We start from the raw sequence: 14588 nt of genomic DNA on the forward strand, positions 1-14588 counted from the left end.
AAAAAAGAGACTGTATAACACATGCACTGACTTGAGACATCAGAAATGGGTTTTGATTATTCAAGGTATTGCAGACTATTACAACACCACAGTCCATTCTTAAACAAAGCAAAACCATCAGAAACATTTCTAAAATTAAACTAGAACGGCACTCAGTACAGCACATACCTCCGCTATCCCACTGATAGGCCAGATCTGGATCCTGACCTGAACCAAAATCTGATTGGCTTGTTCTTGTCACCTAACCAACTCATCCACACACCCAACCTGTGCACAAATTTCCATCCGAATCCTTCCACAACGTTTTGAAATATCACGTTATTTATCAGTTTTAGCCCCGTCACTCAATTGTGAAAAAAATCGCTTTAAAATTATCGGGTCCTGATCCAGATCTTCACCAAAATCGAATCAATTCTTCCTCGTCACACACCCAACCTGCCCAAGTTTCATCCAAATCCGTCCACAACTTTTTGAGATATCATGATATATTGCTGCAGGGCTGAGTATCGGCTGCGAGCACGACCGCGAGATGGAGCCGTAGAGTCGGCTGCACCGAACACCCGGTGTTTATAGGTCGTCACCCCGGAGCCGACGGGTCCCTTATCAGACCGAAGTTCGCCAATAGGTCAACCACGTGGGGTAGTGTCGATTGCCAATTTCAATTTACCTAAATACCCACGTCGTCCAAACTACCGGGGAAATTCACCCTCGACGGCGCTCGTACAGAACGAGCCGCTAGTGTGCTCGAACCGTATGCGACACGAGCGAACGGTCACCGAGCTTCCGTCGGTCCAAATGTCCCTTTACAGCGGCAACAGCCAAGGTAATTCTCCAACACGCACCGTGTTAAACCAATAAAAGAAATACAAAAACGAACCGATACATTTAACACATGGGTTTATTTATAATGGGGCAGGGGGGCATGCAAGAAGCAGAGTTATCCGATTAAAGAGATGCACGTATGTACAGCAAGGCACTTATACAATTTATTACTTACTAGACTGGTGCCACACACACACACACACACACACACACACACACACACACACACACACACACACACACACACACACACACACACACACACACACACACACAAAATAAACGGTGGCCACAGCCTTTATTGAGGCCTTCAGCTCGGAGGGAAAAGCGAGCTGAAGACCAGAGCCTGCCTCGGACCTGTCCACCTCGTGTGGTCTACGAGCTGATTCGAACCAGGCACCAGCGAGAGGCGAGCCGAATCCAGACACCAGCGAGCCGCGAGTGGCCTCCCAAGCTACGCTCAGCGCTTGTGCCGGAAACCAAACCTCTCCTCTGTATCTTCAGAGAGACGGCGCGCACCCTTTCCGGTTCTTGTCCCGGCAGGATCTCCCAAGCTCCCGAGCTCTTCTTCCCAGGATCTCCCAAGCTCTCACGGAGGTCCAAATCACGCCACACCCTTATTCACCCTGTCTCCAGGTTTGGTGGGGGGGGGGACGCCTCCGCCCTCCCTGCTCTCCCTCACTGGACGGTTTTAGCGCGCAGAATCGCTCGTCGCCGTGTCATTGGCCAAAACGAGCGGCAAGTCCGTCGATTGGCCCGGGGGCGTGGTGACGTCACGTGGACCCCTTTCTCCCTGTTGTGGGATCTGATTGGCTGAGCGGCGGTCACCCTACCCGTAGCACGCTGATTGGTCAGGGGCCGCCACGAGGCTCCTCCTTGAACTCCGCCCACCAAACAGGCAGAGGAACATTATCCTACGTGGGCTCCGCCCACATATGTGCTGACATGCACGTAGGCAATGGCGTCGGCCAGAGCGGGGTGAAGGTGATGCTGGCATTGTCGTAGTTATGAGGGGTGTAAAAATGAAAGAAAACCCTGACTATCAAAATAACTCCGCAGCGCATGAACATTTATTCACCCATTAGACACGGGATGGAACCCTAGCTGGAAACACATACTTACCAATATAACTGTTCTATAGGACCTGTATGTTGAGTGCTCAAGGCTTTCAGATTCACAACAATATATCGTTTTTGGTCCTATCTCTCAATGAAGAATTACTTTAAAATTTCTGGTATCCAGATCTTCACCAAAATATAATCATTTCATCCTTGTCACACAGCCGACCGGTCCACCAAATTTCATCTGAATCCATAACTTTTTGAGATATGTTGTTCACAGAAAAACAGACAAACAAGGGTGAAAGCATAACCTCCACCCATCTCCGGTGGTGGAGGTACATATGAAAAAGGGATTAACTTGAGAAAACCTAAATTTAAAGTGGAATACATTGCTAGAATTTATAAATGGAACTCCCATTTTGAGGATAACACCAGAAGATGGACAAGTGAGCTTTAAAAAGTTTTTTTTTTTTGATATTTTAGACACAGTCCCGTCGAATGATAACTTGTACGTTTTAAATGGAGAGGAGATTTTAGGTTCATTTTAAGCACAAGAATTGCAGAAAAAAATTAATTTGCTTACAGTTTATTCACAAGTTAAACCAATCAAACAAGAAAGCCAAGATACACAAGGAGCTTTGTCATTTGAGGAGGCCATTCGCCCCTCATGCCTGTGCTGCAGAGCACCCTTGATTAAACAAGTTAAAAAGACATAAAATGTCATCGCCCCCTTTGTTTTAATAATTTTTCTGAATGAAATTAAAGGGCGAGCACATATTTATGTACAACTAAAATGGCCACCAGTCTACCAGTCAGCCATCTTAGGTCAGATTGCAAAATAAAGTGAGGAGCACGTGTATGCAATCATGTAATGTGCTTGTGCCAAGTTTGACCAAAATCAGACCATGCATGTCTGAGAAATGGTTGGGGACACATTTAAGGAACAAAATGGCTCCCACTTGGCCATCTTGGATACAATCTCAGAAAAAAACGATGTCCATATGTAAGCCATCATTCATTATCTGTGTGCCAAGTTTGAACAACATCTGTGAATGCATGTTTGAGAAATAGTTGAGGACGTGTTGAACATCAGGGTTTTTTTTTACGACTAAAATGGCTGCCAGTCGGCCATCTTTGATCGCATCGCAAAGAAAAAGATGTGTATGTGTATAATTATTACGTGTTGTCTGTGGGCCAAGCTTTAATAAAATTGGTCCATACATACCTGAGATATGGTTGCGGACACATGCATGCACGGACACGAAAATCAAGACCAAATCCATAAGCCCCCGTTTTGGATTAAGTCCAACAGGGGCTGATCAACTCATCCTCAAACCCAAACACAAGCAGATTATACTCTCCAAGCAATGGGTTTGTTATATATATTTGCAAGATACTTCACCTTCATCAGTTATATATTTAAAGGGGGCACTCAATGACCAAGCCACAGATGATATTCCAAGGAGCATCACACTCAGGTTGGTAATCCACATCTCCTAAACCTAAACTCAAGCAGATCATGCACCTTCAAGGAAATGGGCTGGTGCTTCACCTTCCTCTGTTACATATCACAGTGGGCACTTGGAAAACAAGTTGCAGGGAATATCGTGTTTAGGTTGGTTATCTCCTTACCCACACCGACACCAGGACAGCTCTGCTGTGGCCTCCTCACTGCAAATTTTCCCCATGTCAAAGCTGACAGCTGCTGGTTTATCCCCTTTAACATCTGACCAATTCCCTTTCCCTCCACCTTGTCTTCCTCATCCAAAATCTCCACTTGGAATACCGTCACCGCCAGCCTCTCCATTATAACGGGAGATAAGAATTCTAAAAAGGGGAAGCTCATAAATGAATGAGCTTGTTTGTCTGCCCAACAGATGTCCATATTTTGCGTGAATCTCAGGCCCTTGATGCTGACCCCACAATTACCCTGGTGGGCTGTGCCAATTGGCTGTTTACTGAAGAATAAATTCCATATAAGGACAAATAAACAATAGGGAAAGCTTAACATAGGAAATGTGAAAAGCGGGACTTAGATACAGACACTGGGACAAAGGGACTACATATGTTCAAACATGTGCTCAACACATTTTATCATTTCTGAGAATTACACCACAATTACACTAACATGGACTATGAAATAACTATTCCAATCTAGCTCCCATTTTACCCCCAGAGACCACATCTGTAACAGTATGTTTAATGTAGAACTTTGTGTAATGTTTCAGTAAATTTAAAGTATAAAATGGGATGTTTAGAAAAAAAAGTTACTTTTCATACTGCAAGCATTCTATTAAAAAAAAAAAAAACTAGGGACAATACCCCTGGGCGCTCACCTGATCGAGGCTGGATAAGAAAACCAGGGAACCACTGGGAGGCATGGATAACCCACAAAATATTTAACAGAGAAGAAAGTAAATTCCTATAGTTTTTTTTTTTAATCCAGTGAACAAAATTTGGTACATCATGGGTGATGAAGGTTGTGGTGGTTTCATCGGAATTGTGTGTGTAGTTTCTGAGAAGGCGGCAAATACATATTTTGGGGGGCAACCCCTTCCCCTGTAGACCGCCTTAGATCCGGATTTTTGTTTTAATGCGAACAAACTTTGGTACTTCACGGGTGATGAAGGTTGTGGTCAAGTTTTATCAGAATTGTATGTGCAGTTTCCGAGAAGAAACCAGATCCCTCTTTTTTGGGGGGGGGGGGGAGAGGGGCAACCCTCGTAAACTCTCTTCGGGCCCGATGTTTTTCATGCCATGAACAAAATTTGGTACATACCGGGTGATGAAGGTTGTGGTGAAATTTCATCGAAATTGTGTGTGTAGCTTCAAAGAAGTTGCAAATGTTTGTGGATGGACAGACACACGGACAGACGACGTGCCATCCCATAAGCTCCTTGGAACTACGTTCCAGGTGAGCCAACAACACATTGTGAGGGAGGGAGCCAGCAATGTGGAGAAATAAATTCTCAAAACAAACCAATAAATGTGGCATAGCAATGTTTATTCAAACCGTGACACCTGTACAAAGTGCAAATTTAAAACACGGATCGGCAATTTTTCATACTGTAAACATACAAATGCAACATTGTGCTTCATGTGAATGCATTTGTGGAGTGGTGACAAATGAAAAATTGCTCGGAAACATCACAAAATTGTTGCATTTGAAAAGGCTTTATGAAAAAAAATTAATGTTCTGAATTATGAAAAAAATTTATGTTCTGAATTATAAAATTTTTTAATTAATTCCCATTTTTTAATTATTACAAATAAGTATAAAACAGCAATAAAAAATAACTCCAAACATCGCACACCTAATTTAATTGCATACAGAGTTACTGGTCAGATCAAATTAAAAATGAACGTTTGAATTCAGAAAAGTGGAAATCATGGCCACTTGGTGTATTATTTTCCCCGTGAGCGAATAAAAATTATTCTTGTGGTTCACACCCACAAAAAGCTCAAGGTGAGACCGTTATTCAATAATGAACACAAGAACATGTTATGCAGGACATTTGAGCCAAAATGGTCGAGATTCATTGCAATGAGATCTTATGGTTAAAATAGCCAGATGCAAGTATGGTGATCTCGACAATGATGTAAATAGGGTGAAAGAATGAGATCTCGACACTCCAAGTGAAGACAAGAGACAGGCTTCCCCGAAGTTGTGCGTTCAAAGTATTTAGTTTATGCGTTTATGCGTCCATAAACTGAACTTGTCTTCCGAGAATTACCAGGCACTACAAGATTGTCGGTAAAGACCCAGCTGTCTCACTAATATTCTTCAAGGAGGAGATCATTTGTTTGCCCCCAAGTGATCCATATGTGATAAGTACACACACTGTGGTCGACTTTTACCAGCAAATGAAGCCACACGGTCACCTTAAATTGAGCTTCAAAACAAAGGTTAAAAAAAAAATAACCAGCTTGACAGATCAGAGCAACATTTCAACAAAAAGACAGTATAACCAACAGAAAATTATTCAGTTCAAATTTGGTCTTCGGGGAGGGAGCGTCACCGAGAATATTCTTTTTCCTCGACCGTCAATATAAAAGAAGGTGAGGTTTTGAACGGTGGCAGTCCCATGTACAAAACCTCCCAGGCCCTCAATATCTGCAAAGTGGAACCGAAGGGAGCCAGGAGGAACATCGGCAATGTGCTCAAGTGAAGGGTTCATGAAGGTGCCAGCTCCACTGATTACATAGCCCACAGGTAGACCTGGCTCCTGGAGATACTGAAGTTGGCAGCATATCAGAAGGTGGGGTTAAAAGAGTGGCACTTTAGACTGGTAATACGAAAATAAATGGGGAAGAGGGAATAAGGCATCAAGGACAATTCAACAGAACATATTGTGGAGGATACATGCAAGTCAATGTGCCATTTGTCTTTCAGTTCATCCTACCGCCTGCAATACCTTTTTCTTGTATACCTTGTCAAGGCTCGTGTGTGTCCTATCACACAACGCACATCAAGGGGGAAGGAGACAAGAGGGGCGGGAGTGGGAGGGACAAAACAGTGGGGAACAGACACATTAGGAGATCTGTGGAAGGGAGAGGGATGGGACGGGGAACATGGGGAATAGAAGATGGACATTACAGGGACTTTCAGGAAGGAAAGCAGGGAATTTGAAGGGAGTGGACTTGGGTGGATTAATTATCGGGGGTAGAAAAGATTGAGGATTTGGATGGGGGATGATAAGAGGTGGTGGTGAACAGCTGTTTTGAAAGCCTGGAGGAAAGAATGGGAAAGAATAGAGTGAAGGAGTGTATTCCAAAGGCAGGGAAAAAGAGGAATGAAAGAGTGAAGGTGAGCAGTGATTCATGATTTTGGTAGTTTTACCAGAAGGGGGTTGTTGGCTGACCTTGAGCGCCCTGAGGAAATGGGGTGGGGACAAATCGCAGAGAGAGCAGGGAGGGCAAGGCTGGAGAGGAGTCGGTAGAAGACAGAAAGACCACCGACCAACCTGCGGTGATTGAGTGAGAGGCCCAAAGACTCAGCCTCATTGCGGGAGATGCCGATGATCTTAAATGCCCTGGTTTCGACAGCGTGAAGCCGAGAAAGGTGGGAGGCAGGAGCACCAGCCCAGAGGGGAGAGCAGTACTCCATCAGGCTACGGACAAAAGCTTTGTAGACTGCAGCATGTCTTTTGACTTCTGGAAAACTGATGACTGGAATATCCAATTTCCAGCTGACGCCTTTTTTTTAGCAGGCAATTCAGTGATAGCTGGGCAAGGTGTTTCAGGTGAGCTATGAATGCCGAAATGGACTGTGTCGAGGTTTGGAGACATGTAAAAATTGAATCGACTCACAATGACTGAGGGTGTGGGTTCGCAGTGCTCCTTCACAGCTGCCACTAGCTCGGCGTGTGTTAAATCCATCGTGATCCCAAGCTTGGTGAGATTCTTAAGAATAGTAAACATCTCACTGCCACATATCGACAGCAGGAATGCTTTCTTCCTGGCATTAACCTCTATGCCGTTAGCTTGGTAGTAATACTGCAGACGCTCAATTCCTCCCAGCTTGCTTCACGCGGGTTGAACTCATCAATACAGCCAAGGGACATGGTGATCGAGTCACATATGCAGGGGAAAAACGAGTTGGTAGGCCAACAGCTAACTGCAATAGCTCGGCTTACTTTCCATGTGCTCACCAGAATCCCATCCTCGTCACCATGTAATGTTCAGTATTAGGCAGGGAAAGCACTTTGAATGCACCATCAATCTTTTTTTGTGCTCCACACACAGAAACCTCAGAGCCATCCACGAGCCCAGCTTCGTCGTGCCGCCATGTTCCCGCCTCATGATGACCGTGCTTCCGGTTGATCTGAGACATGAATACATGACAGTATCAGTACTGTAGTTTATGTTAATGCATACATACATGGGTGCACCGGGGTGTGGTTAAGGAGAGGCACGTGACCTCCCAGTTCTGATTAAACCTGTTGTTCCCACTTCAGAACCTTCGTCCCTGTCTATTGAGTACATTACACTGAGGGAAATTTGGAGAAAATTGGACGGACTTGCGCATGGGCGGTGCATCGGCTAACAATCGCTCGTCCACACACCGATCGGAAGCTTGCCAAGCCAGCCGTTCCTCATCAACCTTTTCATTGGAATGCTTTCCTGAATGATTAAGCCACTTGGTGAGTGTTCTACATCTGATTGGTAATGGAACACACCCCTGGTGACATTCATGATCAGATTTCTCCAAACATCCCTATCCTGTCCTGGCAGAGGTGGCTTGGTTGCAGCCTTTACCCCATCCATCAGGCATATACAAGTTTGCCTCTTCCTAATCTTCCTTCAACCATACCCAGCGTGGTTGACGACTCCAGACTTTCATGTTCTGCGTACATGATGTATCCAAAGTGTGACAGTTTCTGTTTCAGCATCAGCACTTCTAATATGAACATGGTGGTCTCATTTCTTCAATGCACAATGGTCTCATTTCTTCAAGGACTGATTTGTTTGTTCTTCTTGCAGTCCGTGGAATTTAAATTAATCTCAAACACATTGAAAAACTGTCAATCCTCTTCCTTCCTTCCTTTTATCACTGCCCATGACTTACATCCATACATTGCAAATGAAAATATCAGAACACTCACCAGCCTCATCTGGGTTTTTTGTCACATCTTAGTCTTTCCAGATCTTTGTCAATCCAGACATTGCTGTTCTCCTCAACGTTATCCTCCTATTAATTTCTCCGCTCACTTCAATCTTAGAATCCAGGAATATGAAACTTTCCACTATTTCCATGTGATCCTCTCTCAATGTGAACATGTCGATCTTCTCAGTGGAAAAGATTATTAATATTTTTTTAGGTTTAAATAAAGACCAGACCTTCTTCACCGTGTGCAGCAGTTTCATCAAGTCCTCTTTACTTTCTGCCAACAGGGTGGTATCGTCAGCATACCTTAGGTTGTTGATGTATCTTCCTACAATCATGACTCCATCCTCTGTCATCAAAGTTATATTTTTTGTCAAAATTACAATAACCACAAATTAATCAGTTAATTCTGTCCAATGATAGTGGCATAATGATAATCATATTATCGAAATTATAAAAGGAGTCGTGACTGTCTGTGTTTGTTTGTTTGTTTGTTTGTTATGCTAGTATTTGAGAACGGATTAATGGATTTCAATGAAACCAACGACGGTGGATTCAGGGAACTCCCAGGAAGGTTTGTGATGCAAACAAAAAAAGGAAGGAAGGTTTTTGTGGGCACACATAGCACGGCATACATGGAAGAAGGGCACACATGGCAAATCTGAAAACACCAACTTGCAACTTCTCTCTCCCTCTATATATATATATATATCCCCCCCCCCACTCTCTCTCTCTATCTCTCTATCTCTCTATCTCTCTATCTCTCTATCTCTCTATCTCTATCTCCCTATCTCTCTATCTCTCTATCTCCCTATCTCCCCCTCTCTCTCAATCCCTCCTTCTCTCTCCATCCCTCTCTCTCCATCCCTCTCTCTCCATCCCTGTCCCTCTCTCCCTCTCTCCCTCTCCACCCTTACCCATCCCTCTCCACCTACTTCCATACCTCTCTCCCCTCCCCCACTCCTCTCTTTCCATCCCTCTCCCCTCCCTCTCTCTCCATCTCTCTCTCCCTCCCCCTCTCTCCATCCCTCTCAATCTCATTCCCATCCACTCCATCTACTTCCATCCCTCTCTCCCCTCCCCCCTCCCCCACTCCTCTGTCTTTCCCCACCCCTCATCCTCTCTCCCCTCTTTCTTCCCATCTCAATATTCCCATCAGTGAAGCAACGGGTGGTATTTGCTGGTCCATACTATAAAAGGAGCCGTGTCTGTCTGTCGGTTTATTTGTTTGTTTGTCGTGCTATAACTTCAGAACAGATTAACGGATGTCATTGAAACCAACGACTGTGGATTCTGGGAACTGCCAGGAAGGTTTGTGATGCAAAAAAAATAAAAATACAAAAACAAGCATTTTCATCAATGTTTGTGCCGTCCCTCAGATGGACGTTAAACGGAATATCCCGTCTGCCAACATTATTTGGTGGACTTTAAAGATCCCATGTTGTCCTTCACGAAGAGTAGACAAGCGATCGGCGGCATCCTGAACAAATTACAAATCCCTGCCTTAGCCTGAGTCGAATGTCAACCCTGGCCAGCTGGTTCGTAAAAGACTTGGGCCAATCTTCCCGCAGCTCACTCCACAATCATGTGGGAATAATTGTGGCTGTTAAAGAAGAATATTAACAAACCGCTGTCCGCATGGTGTGGACGTGCACACACACAATGACCCCTCTCCCCACCCTCCTTGGTCGCTCCCATGTAAGGGAGTGGATGTTTCTAGTGCACTAATAAAGGAAAGGCTTACCTAGAAATTGTAATCATATTGTGCTTGACAGTCTTCATGCCTTTATTCTTACTTTCTCACTTTTTTTTCCTCATCATGTCTTTTGGAACATGAAAGTGCCACGAGCCTTTATCCAAACATCCAATTTGACCTCTCCATCTCGTTGTGTGTGTACAAGGACTGTCAAAGTATATTTCATGATCTAAGTGTTGTTGAAAGAGTTTTAGATGGTCAGTTCTTTTGTATGACATGCAATAGTAAAATAAACAGTAAGGGAAAAATTCCACATCATCAGTCATCCTCATTAGGGCTGCATACCAGTGAGACTTTTGCTAATAATTACTTCTTGAAAATGGGAATTTAAAATCAGATAAAAAAAACTAAAATTCCACGAAATAATTTCGGACAAGTTAGCGAGGATACAAACTATTTTTTAGTGTTGTTGCAGATTAATTGCTTCTTAGATTAGAAGCACCATTTTCAAATGAAGTAATTTTTTTTTTTAGTTCTCCAAGAGATGCTCACAACATACCTAGTGACCGCCGTCCTCCGCACCGAAGGTGGATGGATGCAGGTTATGTTTTCGCCCCTGTTTGTCTTTCTGTGAGCAGGATATCTCAAAAAGTTATCAACAGATTCAGACGAAACTTGGTCGGGAGGTTAGGTGTGGGACAAGGACGAATTGGTTTGATTTTGGTGAATATCCGTATATGAGAATTCAAAAAAAACCATTTTTTAAAGTGATTCTTCACCATTAAAAAATGGGGCCAAAAACGATGCACAGCATGGCATTTCAAAAAGTTATGGACGGGTTATGATAAAACTTGTTGACTGAGTTGGGTAGGTGACAGGAACAAGCTCATTAGATTTTGGTTCAGGTCCGGATCCAGATCAGACCTATCAGTGGGATACAAAACTTAAACCATTCAGCCTGGCGGAGGTTGCGCTCTCCCGAGAGCCTGTTCTAGTTACCTCTGCCACCGAAGGTGAAGGAGGTTATATTTTCACCCCTTTCTGTCTGTCTGTCTGTCTGTTTGTCTGTTTACAAGATATCTCAAAAAGTTGTGGACGGATTTCGGATGAAATTTTGTGGACAGGTTGGGTGTGTGACAAGGACGAACTGATTAGATTTTGGTGAAGATCCGAATCCGGATCCGGATCTGATAATTTTGAGTGATTCTTCGCCATTGAGAGACAGGGCTCAAAAACGATATAGTACTGGAAAGCATGACGTTTCAAAAATGGATTAGACCCGATATGTTCTTGTGGATCAGGAATTGTGTGGCGGTGGTATGCGCTCCACTGAGTGCCCTTCTAGTTAGCTCGCCTGTTCGAAGAACAGAGAGCTATAGCGAAACCCCGGCGTGAGCGTGAGCGTGAAAATGTTAAAGTTTTTGGTGCAAGTTATTTCCTTTCTAACGTTTTTATCTCTCACACTATTTTTTACTAATTACAATATACAAATACATATATTGCTTTAAAATTATTTGGATCAGACTTCACTGCAATGCTTTATAAAAAATATTATTAGACTAGTCTTTTATAAACGATAAATGTATAAACAGGCGAGCATTGGGTGGCTTTGACACCAACTCTCTGGTTTTGTTGATGTGATCATGAGCATTTCTCATACAGGAATAGCATCGGTCATATATCAATGTACTCATATGTATTCCATTGCAGCTGTTCTGGCAATCGTGACACTAAGTTCTCTATAATCAAACATTGCTGGGAAAAACATTGGGCTCTTTTCCTATGAGTATCTTGCACAACCATCACCCTAACTGCAAGCCTCCTTCCCATTTCTCTCCACAAGCATCCGAATAGCTGCTTGTTCCTTCACATGTGCTATTCGTTTTGCGGTTTCATATGAATAGTGGAAGGCTAAATTTAACCTTGAGCTTATTACGTTCTGACATTAAAAAATCAAATGTTCACTTTCCTGGAATGGCCTACGTGTCCCGATTCTTGAATAAGAATGCTCCAGGCAGTTTAACCAACACTTGCAGAGTTTCAAACCACCTTTTCTTTAATTTAAAATACCACAAATGCGTCGGTAAAAAACCGTGCCTTTTCCACAAAACCCACAAGTCCCGCCAGACCGGGAAACAGTCCGCTCGTCCTCTGCAGCGGAGATGACACAATACACGGGCGGAACATGAATATGCATGAGGCAAGACATTCGTGGAACATAACATACATTTTACATTCAACCTTTGTTACATCTCACTCACAACAACACAAAAGGGAAGTTAGATATTGATTGGGACGTTTTTCACACCCCTGTACTTACTGGCTTTTAATGCAATGCTCAGGCCCTTCTGTTTACGAATTAGACAATGCACCTTTCCATACTTCTCTGTCGGTTAGGAATTGATTTGAGGACAACTCTGAAGATCTGTCGTAACCCCCCTTCCCTTAGACTCCCAACTTGAACCTAATTCAACGATTCTGGGATGTCCTGGAATACCGTCTGACGACCAAACTATCCACCCCTGAACTTGCACTTGTTTTTGAGGAATGGTAGAACATTATGTCTGATGTTTACCAACATTTGGTACAAAGTGCACATAACATTGACACTCTATTATAAATGGAATACACACTTTTAGATAAATAACCTTGTATACTCCTGACTGTCTCAATCTGTTTTGTGATACAGTGTTCAAATATATGGAAGTGTGGGAACAGTATTTGATATAACATCTGTAATGATAGTACGAGCCTCTTTTAACGTAAGCAACCTTGTACTTTCCAGCTAAGTTTAAGAAATGAGCAAATCAATTTGCAACTAACTTATTTTGATTACAATTTTGAATAGAATTCAATAAAATGCATGCACTTTGAAAAGCATCCAATTTTATAGGATGTCACAAATTGCAGGCTTTGGAAATTGTTAAAGTTCCAACTTTGATGTAGAAATTTTTTGCTCAGTTATCCTTAATATTTGTGAGAAGATATAGTTATATAGCTATTCCTGAAGCACTTTGTCCCCAGATTTGTAATCTCCAAACTAAGAATTGTTTGTCTTGACAAAAAATGTGAAATGTCTTCAACTATAAATGTTTCAAAATCAGAATTTGAACCAACCATCAAATCCTGGGTGTAAATAAATTACATGAAGTCATGTGGGCTTCCTCCAAGAAAAGGAATCTGCGTTTTTAAAAACAGGAGAACATTTGGCCCGTCAAGTGAATCCCAAATCTGCATCCCAGCAGTCACCTCATTTAGGAAGTCAGGGTCCCCAGGACCAGTCATGAACATTTTCATCGATGAGAAATCGAGTACACACAACACAGAAGGGACGGTTAGGTAATGATTGGGACATTCTCATGGGAATCCCTTGATATAACAGGCTGCTGGTCCATTGCAGGGTGCTTCCGAAGCAGCCAGCCCTCAATGAGTCAATGAGGGCAGGAATTGAGAATTTCACTTTGGGACCGACACACCTCGGTCTTCTCTATTCGGGATTTTTGATATCTAGAATATAAATGAAGACAAGCAGTCGACTTTACATCTCCATCTGAAGGGTGGGATGTACCAAGATGCTGTGCTTCCTGTTGGCACTACTTGAGGAGGTCACTTAAAAAAAACAAAATTGACCCTGTCTGAAATCGAACCAAGTGGCCAGCTGTGAAAACGATGTTTTGTGTGCACAGATAATAATGTGGTCGGACATCTCGGTATTCTTGTAGTCAATCCACTGTGCCATCGGATAAATGATCTCAGCGTAATAGTGGAGAGACTTATAACACTGCGTACTAAGTTTTTGTCGATATTTAATGTGATGTTACACGAGTGCACGTTTTAAGGATCTTGTGGCCCAATCCGTTGGTAGATTTGAATAGGATGTCCAACCTCCCCACGACCTTTCTTCAATTTCCAAATCACCGCACATGCAGTTGACGTCAGAAGACCAGTGATGGAAAATGTTGCAAGTATCTCCCACCCAACATAACATCTGCCAACCAAACCTAACCCGAACTGTTCCGTGTTTACGGTCAATCCGCTTTTTATCTCATGGCATCTTGATTACAGCTGAGTTCTCATAAAAGCTGCACACCTTTACAGAGCATCTTTGCATTGTGGGATGCTGGTTCGGAATGGTCATTTCAACTTGAGTTGTGCCGTCCCAAAATTTTTCATCCTTTGCCACGTTGTTGTTCCTAATGTGGAAAGATTTTTGAAAATCATGATTTGCTTGATTCAGTTCTCAAATACAGGTCTTGTAAAAATCAACAAAATAATGTGAAATGATGTCATTCCTCTCGCAAGGCTAGATCGTTTCATGTGCGAAGGGGCCAAAAAAGAAGTGGAAAAATATGTTGGCAGTTTTTGCAGCTAAGTGTTAAATAAGCACTTGGAGCTTCAGGTT

This window comes from Eptatretus burgeri, chromosome 12, assembly GCF_056783735.1.
Source record: "Eptatretus burgeri isolate ZD-2024b chromosome 12, Ebu_testis_v1, whole genome shotgun sequence".
Taxonomy (NCBI): domain Eukaryota; kingdom Metazoa; phylum Chordata; class Myxini; order Myxiniformes; family Myxinidae; genus Eptatretus; species Eptatretus burgeri.